This window comes from Patella vulgata, chromosome 3 (assembly GCF_932274485.2).
Source record: "Patella vulgata chromosome 3, xgPatVulg1.2, whole genome shotgun sequence".
Classification (NCBI taxonomy): Eukaryota; Metazoa; Mollusca; class Gastropoda; family Patellidae; genus Patella; species Patella vulgata.
Genome location: NC_065881.2, coordinates 34,243,839 through 34,261,692, shown reverse-complemented (window position 1 = coordinate 34,261,692; position 17,854 = coordinate 34,243,839). Strand labels below are relative to the sequence as shown.

The following is a 17,854-nucleotide window of genomic DNA, read 5'->3' as shown; positions in this document are numbered from 1 at the left end:
CCCCCCCCCGTCGGGCCTGTAAATGACTGTTCCGTGCTAGACCCTATTAATTATAACAATGCACTTTCTTAGCCAATACCATGATCAATGACAGGACCGCTAGGTCAGCCAGTCAACGCCTTACTCACCGAGCCACAACGATTTGTATGGATTCTATTTTTGGTTCCAGTTGTGGAGTTATCTGTCCGTGCACAGGATGATATGACTGTGCATCCGAATATATTATGACCGAGGGTCAAATGATGTATGCATAGATCAATTTTATGGGGGGAATTTGGTCCAACGGCTTCACTATGACATACATTTAATTCTAATTCTGAATGTTAGGAGTCTGTAGTTGCCTACTATGACAAATCAAGTAATTATATGATGCCCCAATCAAAAGGAACAACCCTGCAAACCAAACGTACAACGTACTATGAGAGAAACCTTGCCCAGATAGTGGTTCTACAGTCTACTGTTATTTTAAATTCCAACTTCACAGGGATCTTATCATGCATGGCAATTATGGGAGAGAACGAAATGGGGTTTAGCGTCCACTCGACACAAACTAGGTCATTTCGGACTAACATATGTTTTTAACTTTATTTCAATAATTCGCTTTTGCGTAGGGGTCTTTAGCAGTGGGAGGAAAACGGAGTGCCCAGAGGAAACACACGAGGTTGAGAAGGCGCCCGATCTCCATGCCACATATGCTCACACCTGGGATCGAAACCACAGCCGCAAGCCAGAGGTGACCGGCCAGCTAGAGGTCGAAACGCGGTTTTAAACAAACATTTGATATCAAACGATTGTTAAAGAATTTAGTGCTAGATACACAGGATTAAATGATACCCAGATTACAGTGATTTCTGATGAACTTTCTCGGCTTACAGAGAATTGAACACAGGAACTCAAGTTCAGACAGGCAATGTCTTACCCACTGAGTATTGAGGATTTGGTTCGAGTTACAAGGGACCTTAGTGGCTTATCCATGTCTGAACAGTGAACACCTATATGTTGTTCCTTGTCAGGCTTTCCATTCTGCCCCACTGACAAGGGAGGAACCATTATGGAAAATCCAAAATAGCTTTCTTGGCAACACCAGCCTTGAACATTGGACCTGTAGGTTAGATAGCTACCAGAAGAGGAATCATAAGGACAGCCAACTTTAATTTTTCCAAACACAGATTACAAGTCAGATTTTGCATTCTTAATTTATTTTAGATACAATAAGGAACCAGAATAAAGTTGAAGGAAAAACATTAAGATTTCAGCAAGATTCTTTAAAATTGGAAATAAGACATCTTTCCTTGAAAACCTGAAATACAAAATAGTATAAAAACTTTAACTCACTGAGATGCTATGAAAATTCACCTTTTATAAGTGATGACAGTACATGTACATGTATGAGAGTTACAGTTTTATTTACAATCCTAAATTTAACATCAACACATGTTTGCACTTACATATGAATGCACCAAAGATCAATTCCACAGACAACACCAAGTAGGCACTATTGCTTTAGTTTTATAGGGTTTGGACGCTACTGCACTTAGTTTACATATCACTGAGACTTACCATAGTGTTGATCTGCCCATCACCAAAAACAAAATAATAATCCAGTTTGAAAAAGTACATGAGCTCCAATAACAGTCAATAATAAATGCTAACAAAAATTAAAAAATACAAAATTATAATTTTGTAAATCAAATGATATATGAAATGGAATATCAATGAGGTTTTAATGTCCTACTGCTGCTTATAAAAACAGCAATGCACCATGCAGTAGTTTTTGGCATGGAATATGGCCAACTGCTATTTTGCATTCTCAATTTCAAGGTTTTCCTATAAATCTATGAGGGAAATTTTCTGTTCTCTTATTTGTTTTTCTAACTGTTCTTTTTTTAATGCTCTCAACTTGTGCATGAGACCTTGGTTTTCACTCCAATGCAAAGCAATAGTCACTGCTCTGTTCTTTCTGGCTGAAAGATTGTGGCTTCCAATGAAATGAAATTGTACGCTTACGTTTTCTACACCTACTGGGCTAATGAAGACGGCAATACACCATACAGTGTGCATTGAGGGAAATCTTAGCTGGCAGTGCCACTATTGCCTACTCTTAAATTGAATACTAACTGCCAAGGGAACTTTTCTGGGCACGCCAACGTATACATGGGTCCACGCTCCACGGCTTGTGTTCCATCGGCACGACTAGACAGGTGTCCTTGTGAGGCCAAAGCAGGGAGCAGGAAATCTTAGCTGGCAGTGCCACTATTGCCTACTCTTACACTGAATACTAACTGCCATGGGATCTTTTCTGGGCACGCCAACATATACAATACATTGGTCCACGCTCCATGGCTTTGTGTCCCAAAGGCATGACTAGACAGGTGTCCTTGTGAGGCCAGAGCAGAGAGCAAATATGCTACCTTGAGGCTCATGAGCAAGTATCTCAGACACCATGGCTACCTAGTTACTATACTTGCAACCTTAAACTGTGTTAAGGTTACAATTGAGAACACATATCATTACAGTTTGCATTGGAATAATTTTGGAAAATACTCTATTACTTTATTATTTTTAAAAAAAATTACAAAAAAGTTACATATTCAGATAGCTGACGTAATTACGATTCTAACGATCTATAATATGTATTAAAATATTTAAATTTAATTTTCGATATTTTGACATTTTGATATTTTTGACACTTTTGAACATAGGATTTCCCAGGGGCATTTTATCTGATCAGACAATGTAATATTTCATTACATAGCCCTGTGGCTATTTGATAAGCCAATCAGGTTATCAAAACTATCCCGACAATAATCTCCATACCGGACGTATTCAAAAAATGAAGAAAAAGGTTAAAAAAAATTAGCGCTCTTGCGAAAAACTTGATTTCTCCATCAGATCTAAGCGGATCAAAAGAACTAAATTATCGCTGGATAGCCCCATTAATGGACTATCATATGACATCTGAATGATGCGATTTAGATGGCTAGAAAATAAATTATGGTACGCCGAAAATCTAGTATTTTCCGTTTTGGAGCATTTTGAGACGCCATTTTCTCGAAAACGAAAACTACGATTTTTCTCAAACTTCTTTTACCCAGAGTCCTATTGGTGGACTACGGCGTGAGTCCAAAAATAAAAGCATTGAAATAATATAAGTGGTCGAAAAAGAGCCTCAATCTTGGAAAAAAGTTGAAAAATCCTTAAATTACTGAAAATGCTCTTCTATTTTTCTTTCTTTGGAAAACAGCTAAATGGATTTTTCTAAAACTTCTTGTACAGAAGGCTAGGTAACCAAACAACTTGTTAAAACTATTCCGACAATGATCCCAAAACCGGAAGTAGTCGAAAAAATATCCGATATATTGAGAAAAAATGGTGATCTTGCGAAAAAAGTTATTACTACGTAAGATTTCACCGAATCAAAACAACTAAATGGACATTCGTATGACATCTAAATGGTTAGGCAATATATAATGAAACGCTGAAAATCTATTATTTTCCTTTTTGGAGCCTATTCAGACGCTTTTATTTCGAAAACTTCTCTTATTTCCTTTCTTAAACTTCTTTTACTTAGAGTCCTAACGGTGGTCTATGGTATGAATCAAAATTTAAAAGCCTCAATATAGTATAAATGGTACAAAAGGGCCACAATCTTTGAAAAAAGTCGAAAAATCGTTATATCTATAAATCTGCTTCTAATGGTATAAGAGAGGTAAAACTGTCCAATGGATCTGTCTGAAACTTCTGGTACAGGAAGTTAAGTTCCCATACCACTTGTTAAATCTATCCCGATAATGATCCGTAAACAGAATGTAGTCAAATAAATATTCGATATTTAAAATAATCGGTGCTCTTGCAATAATCGGGATTTCACCATCGGGTGTGACCGGATCAAAACATCTAAAGTATCGTTTGGTAGCTTGATAAATGGGCTATTGTATGACACGCTTCCTGTCTGATTCCTGAAAGCCGGTTCAGTGCTACTTGCAGGTCTAGTTATTATTATTAAGCTTTCATATTACATATGAAAGCTTATTGTTTCTGTTAAGATTATTAAGCTTTCATATTACATATGAAAGCTTATTGTTTCTGTTAAGATTATTATTGTTATTTTTTTTTTGTGTTTTGTCCACAAATCGGATTTCTCAGAATCTAACCATAGGATCGTTCTGAAACTTTTACCTATCCCCCCAAAAATGGGTGGTGGCTGTTGATTAAATATATTTTCAAAACGTTTTACGAATCCGAAATCACCGAATTTTACGAAGGAATGCATTTGACCTACAATGCTGTAACTCTGTGACTATTTGACCTATTTTACTAATTTATTTTTCTTTGAGTATCTTGAAACATTTACTTCAAATCTGCAATTTCGGATTTTGGCATTTCGAAAATTCGTCGCTGTCATTTCGAACCGGAAGTTATTACCAATTTGACAACTTCTTTAATAGTTGTGCGATTTTCGTGAAATTTAGAATGTTAGTAGATCTTGCCAATGCGACTTCAATGATGTCCTTGGAAATTTTCTAAATTATCTCCCCTTGGTGAAATTAAGGATCAAAGTTTTCAAAAAAATCGTCGAAATATAGGTCAGAATGACCTAAAAAAAAAATTCGATACTAGACAAGTAATTACTGATTCGTACACAAAATATGGAGTTTGTCGATCGAACCGGAAGTGCCACCATCTTTAAACGTGAAAAATCAAAAAGGCTTTTTTGCTATTTTACTTACAGACTCGGTCGTCATATTTTCGGAATCCTGGAAGGAATACCTAAAAATCTATCGGATCAGAATTTTGATTTCGGTCACGTGATGGTCACCATTTTGAATTGAAAATGAAAAATAGAAGCAATTTGAAGGGCCGGGACTTTGGAACACAAGAACTCTCCTTCTAATTAAGCTAGAATGTTCAAACTTGGTGTAGGCGTTCACTAGGTCAATGTCATGATTGAGTTCAAAGATGAGCATTTTTTGCCTAGGGTAAGCAGAGATAAGCAAGCTGATTTGTTGATTCTTTAGGGCACGATGACATTGGTTATAATGAATGGAGGGCGATGAAACTCTTGTCAATCGAGAGGCTAATAGCTGGCCTGTTGTGTGAAATCATTGTATCATTTTTTATTCGAATTTCTCCTTTGATGTTTTCCGTGCCGACAAGGTTGTTTTCGAGTTTAGCTGGATTTGACTTCGCGCATGCGCTACGCTGGAACCAAAGGTACCATGAGTACTAAATTCCGGCGAGCAACTTTTCACGTTGGTACCTAGGTACCCTGAAAATTTCAAGGTGATACCTGCATTCGTTCAAGTCGTTTGTTCTTGTCACCTGCCTTTCGTCGTTTTTTTTCTAAGTCAATTTACGGCTTCCATGAGGGGAAAAAAGTGGAATTTCGCCGTGACACCGGCACCGATTGTCCGAAAACCATGAAATTTGGACACAATACGTCCATTACCACCCCGGACTCTGTGCCTTACCCCCATTTTGATCCCATTAAAAAAAAAGAGTTTTAGCAAAAAAACGATTTTCGGAATTTAATATTGGTTTTAACCCTGTACCCAGACAAGATATAGATATTATTATAATCCCTATGAAATATTTTAATTATTTACTGCTATAATATGAATTATCACTTATTCCCCGTTAAATAAATATCGGTCACCGGGTGCAGCTGTACAACTTCAAGGACCCTGGCTTCAAGTCAATTTACGGCTTCCATGAGGGGAAAAAAGTGGAATTTCGCCGTGACACCGGCACCGATTGTCCGAAAACCATGAAATTTGGACACAATACGCCCATTACCACCCCGGACTCTGTGCCTTACTCCCATTTTGATCCGATTAAGCAAAGTTTTAGCAAAAAAACGATTTTCGGAATTTAATATTGGTTTTAATTAATTTTGAAATTGCAAATGCAAAGAGATTTTATCGCCTCTTCCGTATGTGATAGGTACTGGTACTATACACATTATCCTTAAAAGACAAATTTTTAAAATGACCGTAACGATGTATCGACACTAGAAACCGAAATCGCCTATTTTGACCTTTTTTGACTGCTGAGGCATCATTCCGGTGGTCCAAATCTCTGGAATTTCTAGCGGTTGGCTGCGCCGCGATGATATTTATCACATACTAAATTGAGAAAAATCCTCAGATATCAAGAACAATAAAAATTCGATAAAATACGGCAATTTTTTAAGCAAAAAACCTTTGATTGTTGGGGGCGGGTTTTGAATTTATTTTGAACGTTCTCGGAATCCAACACTCTTCTATTTTTAATATGTGATAGCTAGAATCCCAAGGTACATTCTGTGCATATTTGAAGGCAATCGGAGCACAGGAACGTTGCCTGGGCAGAGCAAATCAAAGGCTTCTTCGTCTTATGACCTTAAACACTGCGTATAAATTTAAAGTCAATCGGATATTAACAGCAAAAGGGGGGCGACGACAATATACGACCACATTTCAATGTGGGCCTATAAAAAGTAAATCATTGCCAATAGAAAAGACCCACCTTTCCCCCAACAACAACCATGTAATGCACTAGCTATAATGGGGATTTTTCTGGAACACAGCGAAATGGGTCTTTTAAAATGTTCACAAGTGTATCACAAGGAGGGTTTGCTTTTTTTTTATTTTTAGAAAGGCCACTTCCTTGGTTTAAAATATATCATAAATTGTAGTTATCTAACATATACTTCCATGTATGTTTAGCTAACAGATTACCACGTCGCCTTATCTAACAGAGAGTAAATGGTATACAATATCAAATTATAATCTACCAGCATTACTTGTTTCAGTAATTTAATCGTGTGTTATTCTTGTATTTAAGTGAGAAGAGTGAATAAACTATCATGGGTTGAAACAAATATATTGGAGTAGAAATAAACATTGTATATTGGTTTGCAAATAAATAATTGGTACAGATAATGCAATGTCATACAACATACTTTTTGGATTCGGTACAAATACAACCTTTTTATCATCAATGAAAATAATGTGATTTCAAAGTAACGATGAATAAAAAAACATTGCTTATATAAAGTACATGTAATTGGGTTCATTTAATTCACTTTGTATCTATAATATACATGTAGTATTAAACAATAAATATATTGATTAATGCCAATTCTATACAAATCTCATAGTTGTATTCATGTTTTCTTTACCATAACAAGAAACAGTACAACAGATTTAGTAACAATATATTCCTTTCTACATCCGTCAGAGTGGTTGATGATTCATAGATTCTAATAACCCCTTTTGAAGTTTATATGAAAGCTTTGATATCTGCTATGCAGATCTAGTTATTGTTATTTTTTTTTTGTGTTTTGTCCACAAATCGGATTTCTCAGAATCTAACCATAGGATCGTTCTGAAACTTTTACCTATCCCCCCAAAAATGGGTGGTGGCTGTTGATTAAATATATTTTCAAAACGTTTTACGAATCCGAAATCACCGAATTTTACGAAGGAATGCATTTGACCTACAATGCTGTAACTCTGTGACTATTTGACCTATTTTACTAATTCTTTTTTCTTTGAGTATCTTGAAACCTTTACTTCAAATCTGCAATTTCGGATTTTGGCATTTCGAAAATTCGTCGCTGTCATTTCGAACCGGAAGTTATTACCAATTTGACAACTTCTTTAATAGTTGTGCGATTTTCGTGAAATTTAGAATGTTAGTAGATCTTGCCAATGCGACTTCAATGATGTCCTTGGAAATTTTCTAAATTATCTCCCCTTGGTGAAATTAAGGATCAAAGTTTTAAAAAAAATCGTCTAAATATAGGTCAGAATGACCTAAAAAAAAAATTCGATACTAGACAAGTAATTACTGATTCGTACACAAAATATGGAGTTTGTCGATCGAACCGGAAGTGCCACCATCTTTAAACGTGAAAAATCAAAAAGGCTTTTTTGCTATTTTACTTACAGACTCGGGCGTCATATTTTCGGAATCCTGGAAGGAATACCTAAAAATCTATCGGATCAGAATTTTGATTTCGGTCACGTGATGGTCACCATTTTGAATTGAAAATGAAAAATAGAAGCAATTTGAAGGGCCGGGACTTTGGAACACAAGAACTCTCCTTCTAATTAAGCTAGAATGTTCAAACTTAGTGTAGGCGTTCACTAGGTCAATGTCATGATTGAGTTCAAAGATGAGCATTTTTTGCCTAGGGTAAGCAGAGATAAGCAAGCTGATTTGTTGATTCTTTAGGGCACGATGACATTGGTTATAATGAATGGAGGGCGATGAAACTCTTGTCAATCGAGAGGCTAATAGCTGGCCTGTTGTGTGAAATCATTGTATCATTTTTTATTCGAATTTCTCCTTTGATGTTTTCCGTGCCGACAAGGTTGTTTTCGAGTTTAGCTGGATTTGACTTCGCGCATGCGCTACGCTAGAACCAAAGGTACCATGAGTACTAAATTCCGGCGAGCAACTTTTCACGTTGGTACCTAGGTACCCTGAAAATTTCAAGGTGATACCTGCATTCGTTCATGTCGTTTGTTCTTGTCACCTGCCTTTCGTCGTTTTTTTTCTAAGTCAATTTACGGCTTCCATGAGGGGAAAAAAGTGGAATTTCGCCGTGACACCGGCACCGATTGTCCGAAAACCATGAAATTTGGACACAATACGTCCATTACCACCCCGGACTCTGTGCCTTACCCCCATTTTGATCCCATTAAAAAAAAAGAGTTTTAGCAAAAAAACGATTTTCGGAATTTAATATTGGTTTTAACCCTGTACCCAGACAAGATATAGATATTATTATAATCCCTATGAAATATTTTAATTATTTACTGCTATAATATGAATTATCACTTATTCCCCGTTAAATAAATATCGGTCACCGGGAGCAGCTGTACAACTTCAAGGACCCTGGCTTCAAGTCAATTTACGGCTTCCATGAGGGGAAAAAAGTGGAATTTCGCCGTGACACCGGCACCGATTGTCCGAAAACCATGAAATTTGGACACAATACGCCCATTACCACCCCGGACTCTGTGCCTTACTCCCATTTTGATCCGATTAAAAAAAAAAAAGTTTTAGCAAAAAAACGATTTTCGGAATTTAATATTGGTTTTAATTAATTTTGAAATTGCAAATGCAAAGAGATTTTATCGCCTCTTCCGTATGTGATAGGTACTGGTACTATACACATTATCCTTAAAAGACAATTTTTTAAAATGACCGTAACGATGTATCGACACTAGAAACCGAAATCGCCTATTTTGACCTTTTTTGACTGCTGAGGCATCCAAATCTCTGGAATTTCTAGCGGTTGGCTGCGCCGCGATGATATTTATCACATACTAAATTGAGAAAAATCCTCAGATATCAAGAACAATAAAAATTCGATAAAATACGGCAATTTTTTAAGCAAAAAACCTTTGATTGTTGGGGGCGGGTTTTGAATTTATTTTGAACGTTCTCGGAATCCAACACTCTTCTATTTTTAATATGTGATAGCTAGAATCCCAAGGTACATTCTGTGCATATTTGAAGGCAATCGGAGCACAGGAACGTTGCCTGGGCAGAGCAAATCAAAGGCTTCTTCGTCTTATGACCTTAAACACTGCGTATAAATTTAAAGTCAATCGGATATTAACAGCAAAAGGGGGGCGACGACAATATACGACCACATTTCAATGTGGGCCTATAAAAAGTAAATCATTGCCAATAGAAAAGACCCACCTTTCCCCCAACAACAACCATGTAATGCACTAGCTATAATGGGGATTTTTCTGGAACACAGCGAAATGGGTCTTTTAAAATGTTCACAAGTGTATCACAAGGAGGGTTTGCTTCTTCTCTATGGGACACCCGATACCACTTCTCAACGAGGAATTCAGTCACACAGCCAACACCATTTTGTATGTTTGTGTAATCTTTCTTCAGTATAAATCAAGTAATACAAATAAAAAAATACTTGGATTGATGAAAACATAATTTTTGAGAGTTATTCATACATGTAGCATAATTGTTCTTATTTAAAAAATGTACATGATTACATGTTTGTCATAAACAACATTAAATAAACAATCATGTTTCTTCACGATAACAGTAACAGTATAACAATTGTATGAAATATATTTTCCTTTATTTTTTTTTATTTTTAGAAAGGCCACTTCCTTGGTTTAAAATATATCATAAATTGTAGTTATCTAACATATACTTCCATGTATGTTTATCTAACAGATTACCACGTCGCCTTATCTAACAGAGAGTAAATGGTATACAATATCAAATTATAATCTACCAGCATTACTTGTTTCAGTAATTTAATCGTGTGTTATTCTTGTATTTAAGTGAGAAGAGTGAATAAACTATCATGGGTTGAAACAAATATATTGGAGTAGAAATAAACATTGTATATTGGTTTGCAAATAAATAATTGGTACAGATAATGCAATGTCATACAACATACTTTTTGGATTCGGTACAAATACAACCTTTTTATCATCAATGAAAATAATGTGATTTCAAAGTAACGATGAATAAAAAAACATTGCTTATATAAAGTACATGTAATTGGGTTCATTTAATTCACTTTGTATCTATAATATACATGTAGTATTAAACAATAAATATATTGATTAATGCCAATTCTATACAAATCTCATAGTTGTATTCATGTTTTCTTTACCATAACAAGAAACAGTACAACAGATTTAGTAACAATATATTCCTTTCTACATCCGTCAGAGTGGTTGATGATTCATAGATTCTAATAACCCCTTTTGAAGTTTATATGAAAGCTTTGATATCTGCTATGCAGATCTAGTTATTATTATTATTTACTGCGGGAGCCTAGATCTCCATGATGGAAAACAGATATCGATCTGGAATTAGATTTTCTATCGGGAAACCATGTGGTGGCTACTTGATAAAATATTTTTGAAATTTCTGCGCATACCGGAAGTGACCGAACTTTTTGGAATCCCTGGATCTTTTCTGAGACAATGGCTAACTCACATTTTTCAATTTCGAACATTCGTCTATGACTCTTATCGTTCGAAAATTGAAAACATGTTCTTTACGAGACAATTTTTGTTATTTTTCAAAATTTTCAAATTTTACTTACATTTTTGGATACCTGAAGTCCATCCGATTCCAGTAATATAAGTTTTATTCAATACCAACTTCTAAACCAATTTCGACAAGAATCCTTAAACCGGAAGTAGTCGAAATAATATGCGATATTTTGAAAAAAACGTGAAAAATTGGTGTTTTGGGTAAAAACACGATTTCTCCGTCCAATATCAACGGATTAAACAAATTAAGGTATCATTTGGTCGGGCGGTGATTGGACCACTGAATGATACCCAATTCCTGCGGATACTATGATCAGGCAGCAAAATATGGCACGCTGAAAATCAAGTATTTTCTGATTTTTAGCATTTTTGGACGCCTGTATCTCAAAAACTACGCCAGCGATTTTTATGAAACTTTCTCTATCGAGAGACCTTGTGGTAGTCTTGTGTACGAAGCATTCCATTATGACTTTGAAATATCTGGAATAGGTGAAATAACGGACTGAAAATCGAAAAAAGTCGAAAAATCGTGAAATTTTGGAAAATGCTCTACTATTTTTTTATTTTAAGAGATTTTCAAAAAAAGGTTGTATATTCTTATAGCTGACCTAATTACGATTCTAACGATGTATAATATGTATGTAGTTATTGAAATTTAATTTTCGATATTTTATTTTTTTTTGCATTGTTGGCACTTTTGAACATAGGATTTCTCAGGGGCATTTTATCTGATCAGATAATGTAATATATCATTACAGAGCCCTGTGGCTATTTTAGTGCCCAAACCGGCTATTAAAACTATTCCGACAATAATAACCATACCGGAAGTATTCAAAAAATGAAAAAAAAAGGTTAAAAACATTGTCGCACTTGCGAAAAAATTGATTTCTCCCTTAGGTAATAGCGGACCAAAAGAACTAAAGTGTCGTTGGATAGCCCTATTAATGGACCATCATATGGTATCTAAATAATATGATTTTGATGGTAAGGAAATAAATTATTGTATGAAGAAAAATCTAGTATTTTCCGATTTTTTAACATTCTGAGACGCCATTTTCTCGAAAACGACGCCTACGATTTTTCTTAAACTTTTCTTACTCAAAGTCCTATCGGTTGTCTATATAGTGAATCCAAAATGAAAAGCATTGAAATAATATAGGTGGTCCAAAAATGGCCTCAAACCTTGTAAAACCGGAAGTAGTCGAAAAAATGTCCGATATTTTGAAAAAAAAAATTTTTTTACGAAAATCTTTTTAATTTTTTTTTACGAAAACCTTTTTTATTTATGAATATTTTTTGATGGTATTTTACACAGGGTTAAAATATCATCCTACTTGAGCAGAAATGAGAAAGTTACCTATTCAAACAACATGTTAAAACTATCCCGACAATGATCCAAAAACCGGAAGTAGTCGAAAAAATATCCGATATTTTGAAAAAAACAACTTAAAAAGTAAAAAATGGTGATCTTGCGAAAAAAGTGATTACAACGCCATATTTCAACGAATCAAAACAACTTAAGTTTCATTGGATAGCCCGAACAATGGGCGATCTTATGACATCTCAATGGTAAAAAATCGCTGGTTACGTAATATATTATGAGATGCTGAAAATCTAGTATTTTCCTTTTTGGAGCCTATTCAGACGCTTTTATCTCGAAAATTACTCTTATTTCCTTTCTTAAACTTCTGTTACTTAGAGTCCTAACGCTGGTCTGGGGTGTGAATCCAAATTTAAAAGCCTTAATATAGTATAAATGGTCCAAAAGGGATACAATATTTTAAAAAAGTCGAAAAATCGTTATATCTGTAAATCTGCTTCTAGTGGTATAAGGGAGGTAAAATTGTCCAATGGATCTTCCTGAAACTTCTGGTACAGGAAGTTAAGTTCCCATACCACTTGTTAAATCTATCCCGATAATGATCCGTAAACAGGAAGTAGTCAAAAAAATATTCGATATTTTAAAAAAAAAGACAATAAAAAAATCGGTGCTCTTGGAACAATCAGGATTTCACCGTCGGGTGTGACCGGATCAAAACATCTAAAGTATCGTTTGGTAGCTCGATAAATAGGCTATTGTATGACACACTTCCTGTCTGATTCCTGAAAGCCGGTTCAGTGCTGCTTGCAGGTCTAGTTATTATTATTATTATTATTCCAAATTATTTTTGATTAGATCTCAGCAACTCCTTGTCGGATCGTTACGATTTCTTCGGTTTTACTGGAAAAGTGGGTGTGACTTAGAGGATAAAGCTATTTTGATCGTTCTGCGACAATGCGAAATGTCCGAAATCACCGAAGCTATCATTTTTAGAAATATCGCAGTAATTTTAACAATAATCATTGGATTTTAACTTTTGATACATTTTGGCATAGCCGGACACAGGGCACATAGCTATGCTACTTTTGATTTTTGATTTTCGGCAAATCTTCACAGATATTAGGCGCCAAATTTCGAAAATTTAAATTTTTACAAAAAACTTTTTTATTTATGAATATTTTTTAGTCGTATTTTACACAAAATTAACGAGTCATCTGACTTGAGCAAATCTAAAAAAAATTTGTCTCCGTAATATTCCTTGGCCGCCATTGGCTAATTCAGTTTTTCAGTCCTAGATTAATTATTTATTGTTCGATTTGTATAAAACAAAGTTCATATACCCCGTTGTCTCATTTCCCATTTTTTTGTTCCCGATAGAGTTATCTGTCGGCACAGGAAGTGGCGTAATTTTGCCAAAAACTCAAATTTTGACAGTTAGGTACCACTTTTCGAAAGCAAATATTATTTTTTTCAAATCTGGTATAACTGAAAGGGTGCGCCCTTTAAAGGCACAAAAAATGTTGTGCCCAGTTTTTTTAATTTCGATTCCGTTTTCGGGCTATTTCGATTAAAAGGTGAAAAAAGGTGTAAAATTAAGCTATTTACAACCCATCCAGCGTTTTCATATTTTAAAATATTACTTCGTAACTTTCATAAACTCGTTGCAATAATCTATATGGAGAGAATGTATGTGAAAATTAATTTGTAATATGCGCAGTTGCCGAGAAATGGTCAATTTTGCATGAGTCACTCTTTACGCTATTGTGCCTGTAAAAGAGTCAATTATTATTGGATTTTCATAAAAGTGACACCATTTGATGCATAAGTTCAATTGTGACCAGTTCAACTCAATTTTACATTTTCAATGTCACCGGAAATGACGAAATTTGGGCAAAACCTGTATTTATAGCCTTCGAAACAAATAATTTATTCAAATGAGTCGTATTTAGTGTTTGTTTAAGATTTTGATATTTGATTCTAATCAACTAAAAGAATGAATCCATACGATCATATAGATATCACAAAATGGTTTCTAACTTGTTCAGTTGCGGAGAAATAGGCAATTTTCAACAGGTCACTTTTCAAGGTTTTTTGTCCACAAAAGTGTCAATTATTATTTGATTTTCATAAAATTTTCACTGTGTGATACCTAATGCCATTTACGATTTCATACAAGTAATTTAAGATTTTCATTATCACCGTAAGTAACGTCATTTTGGCAAAAACTGTATTTTTAGCCTTCAAAACAGATATTTTATTCAAATGAGTCTTATTTGTATTGTTTTTAAAATTATGATATTTGATTCCAATCAGCAAATAGATTGAACCCATACGATCATACAGATACCAGAAAATGGTTTCTAACTTGTACGGTTCCAGAGAAATAGGGGATTTTCTACAAGTCACTTTTCAAGGTTTTTGGTCTATAAAAGTGGCAAATGTTATTCGATTTACATAAAATTTTCACCATGTGATGCCTTATGTCATTTCTGATTTCATAAAACTAATTGAACATTTTCATTTTATTTGATGTGTGCAATGCTTATGTGGAAACCTGTTTAATGGTTTCATTGGTACCGGAAGTAACATATTTAGGGTAAAGTGGCCTACATTACTGTAACTTTGTAACTATTTGACCTATTTTACTAATTCTTTTTTGAGGGGTGCCTTGAAACATTTACTTAAAATCTGCAATTTCGAAAATTCGTCTCTGTGATTTTGAACCGGAAGTTGAGATCAATTTGACAACTTCTTTAATAGTTGCACGATTTTCATGAAATTTAGAATGTAAGTAGATCTTATCAATGCGACTTCAAAAATATTATTAGAAATTTTCTAAATTATCTCCCCTTGATGAAATTAAGGATCAAAGTTTTCAAAAAAATCGACGAAATATAGGTCAGATTGCCTTGATTTTTTTTTTCTTTACTAGCTACGACACTACTGATTCGTACAAAAACAATTGAGTTTGTAGCTCAAACCGGAAATGCCACCATCTTGAAATGTGAAAATTACATAAGGCTTTTTTGATATTTTACTTACAGACAAGGCAATTATATTTTCCGAATCCTTGAAGGAAAGCCGAAAAACGGTAGAAAACACAATTTTGATTTCCGGCAAATGATGGACGCCATTTTGAATTGAAAATGACAATTAGTGAAGATCAACATTTATGGGCTTGAAAACATATACAATTGGTCGTGACCTAGAGAATATGTCTCCTATTACCGAAATTAATACATTTCAGGATAGCCTGGAACATGGTCGAACGTTTGGTATTTAAATATTTCAAAAATTCGAATTTCTCCTTTGATGTTTTCCGTGCCGACAAGGTTGTTTTCGAGTTTAGCTGGATTTGACTTCGCGCATGCGCTACGCTGGAACCAAAGGTACCATGAGTACTAAATTCCGGCGAGCAACTTTTCACGTTGGTACCTAGGTACCCTGAAAATTTCAAGGTGATACCTGCATTCGTTCAAGTCGTTTGTTCTTGTCACCTGCCTTTCGTCAATTTACGGCTTCCATGAGGGGAAAAAAGTGGAATTTCGCCGTGACACCGGCACCGATTGTCCGAAAACCATGAAATTTGGACACAATACGCCCATTACCACCCCGGACTCCGTGCCTTACTCCTATTTTGATCCGATTAAAAAAAAAGAGTTTTAGCTAAAAAACGATTTTCGGAATTTAATATTGGTTTTAAGCCTGTAATACGCAGCATATCAGATATGCACACCTACATGATATACATATTATTATAATCCCTATGAAATATTTTAATTATTTACTGCTATAATATGAATTATCACTTATTCCCCGTTAAATAAATATCGGTCACCCGGTGCAGCTGTACAACTTCAAGGACCCTGGCCTCAAGTCAATTTACGGCTTCCATGGGGGGAAAAAGTCGAATAACGCCGTGACACCGGCACCGATTGTCCGAAAACCATGAAATTTGGACACAATACGCCCATTACGACCCTGGACTCTGTGCCTTACTCCCATTTTGATCCGATTTAAAAAAAAAAGAGTTTTAGCAAAAAACCGATTTTCGGAATTTAATATTGGTTTTAATTAATTTTGAAATTGCAAATGCAAAGAGATTTTATCGCCTCTTCCGTATGTTATAGGTATTGGTACTATACACATTATCCTTAAAAGACAATTTTTTAAAATGACCGCAACGATGTATCGACACTAGAAACCGAAATCGCCTATTTTGACCTTTTTTGACTGCTGAGGCATCCTTCCGATGGTCCAAATCACTGGAATTTCTAGCGATTGGCTGCGCCGCGATGATATTTATCACATATTAAATTGAGAAAATCCTCAGATATCAAGAACAATAAAAATTCGATAAAATACGGCAATTTTTTAAGCAAAAAACCTTTGATTGTTGGGGGTGGGTTTTGAATTTATTTTGAACGTTCTCGGAATCCAACACTCTTCTATTTTTAATATGTGATAGCTAGAATCCCAAGGTACATTCTGTGCAAATTTGAAGGCAATCGGGCACAGGAACGTTGCCTGGGCAGAGCAAATCAACCCGTTCGCGAAAATTTGCTCATTCTTCAAAGTGATTATCATATTGTGTTATGATCGCCATGTGAGATCAATCGGAGTCCCTGATCCATCGTCACCTACCAAACCACTCCGAAATATACCCAAAATCCCAAAATCGACCGTAATTTTTTTTAACTTCGCGCATGCGCCACGCTGGAACCAAAGTTACGTTGACTACCAAATTCCGGCGAGGAACTTTTCACGTTGGTACCTAGGTGCACTGAAAACTTCAAGGCGATACCTGCATTCGTTCAGGTCGTTTGTTCTTGACACGGTTCCTGCCGTTCTATTTTTCCGCCATTTACGGCTTCTGTAAGGGCGAAAAAAGTGGAATTTCGCCACGACACCGGCAACGATTGTCCCAAAAAAACCATGAAATCTGGACACAATACGGCCATTACCACTCTGTGACTTACTCCCATTTTGATCAGATTAGAAAAAAGGAGTTTCAACAAAAAATAAACAACCGATTTTCGGAATTTAAATTTGGTTTTAATTAATTTTGAAATTCCAAATGCAAAGGGATCTTATCGCCTCTTCCGTATGTGATTGCTATTAATACTATACACATTATCCGTAAAAGACATTTGTTTTAAAATGAACGCAACACCAAAAACCGAAATCGACTATTTTGACTTATCATACATTAAATATTATATGCCATCGGTTAATTTGTATACGCCCACATTGAAATGTGGCCGGCTAAAGTTAATATCCGATTACTTTAAATTTATACACAGTGTTTAAGGTCATGAGACGAAGAAGCCTATTGATTTTCAGCGATTTCCGATAATTACTGTCAGAGTTATGGCCCTTCATCACTTAAAAAAAATCTTGTGGATGCTCTAGAGGCCAAAGTTAATGTTCGATTGACTTTAAATTTATACACAGTGGTTAAGGTCATGAGACGAAGTAGGCGATTGATTTT

The 17,854-nt window shown here is 35.2% G+C and overlaps 1 long non-coding RNA gene across 1 annotated transcript in view; it reads right to left on the bottom strand.

The window, feature by feature from the left end:
- Positions 1 to 1,176: 1,176 nt before the first annotated feature.
- The window catches only part of LOC126816754 (uncharacterized), a 52,366-nt gene continuing 35,688 nt past the window's right edge, over positions 1,177 to 17,854 (bottom strand). The window contains exons 2-3 of the long non-coding RNA XR_007678571.2: positions 1,561 to 1,648; positions 1,177 to 1,300 (exon numbers count right to left, since the gene is read on the bottom strand). This is a non-coding gene — a long non-coding RNA (uncharacterized LOC126816754). The remainder of the gene's footprint in view (positions 1,301 to 1,560; positions 1,649 to 17,854) is intronic.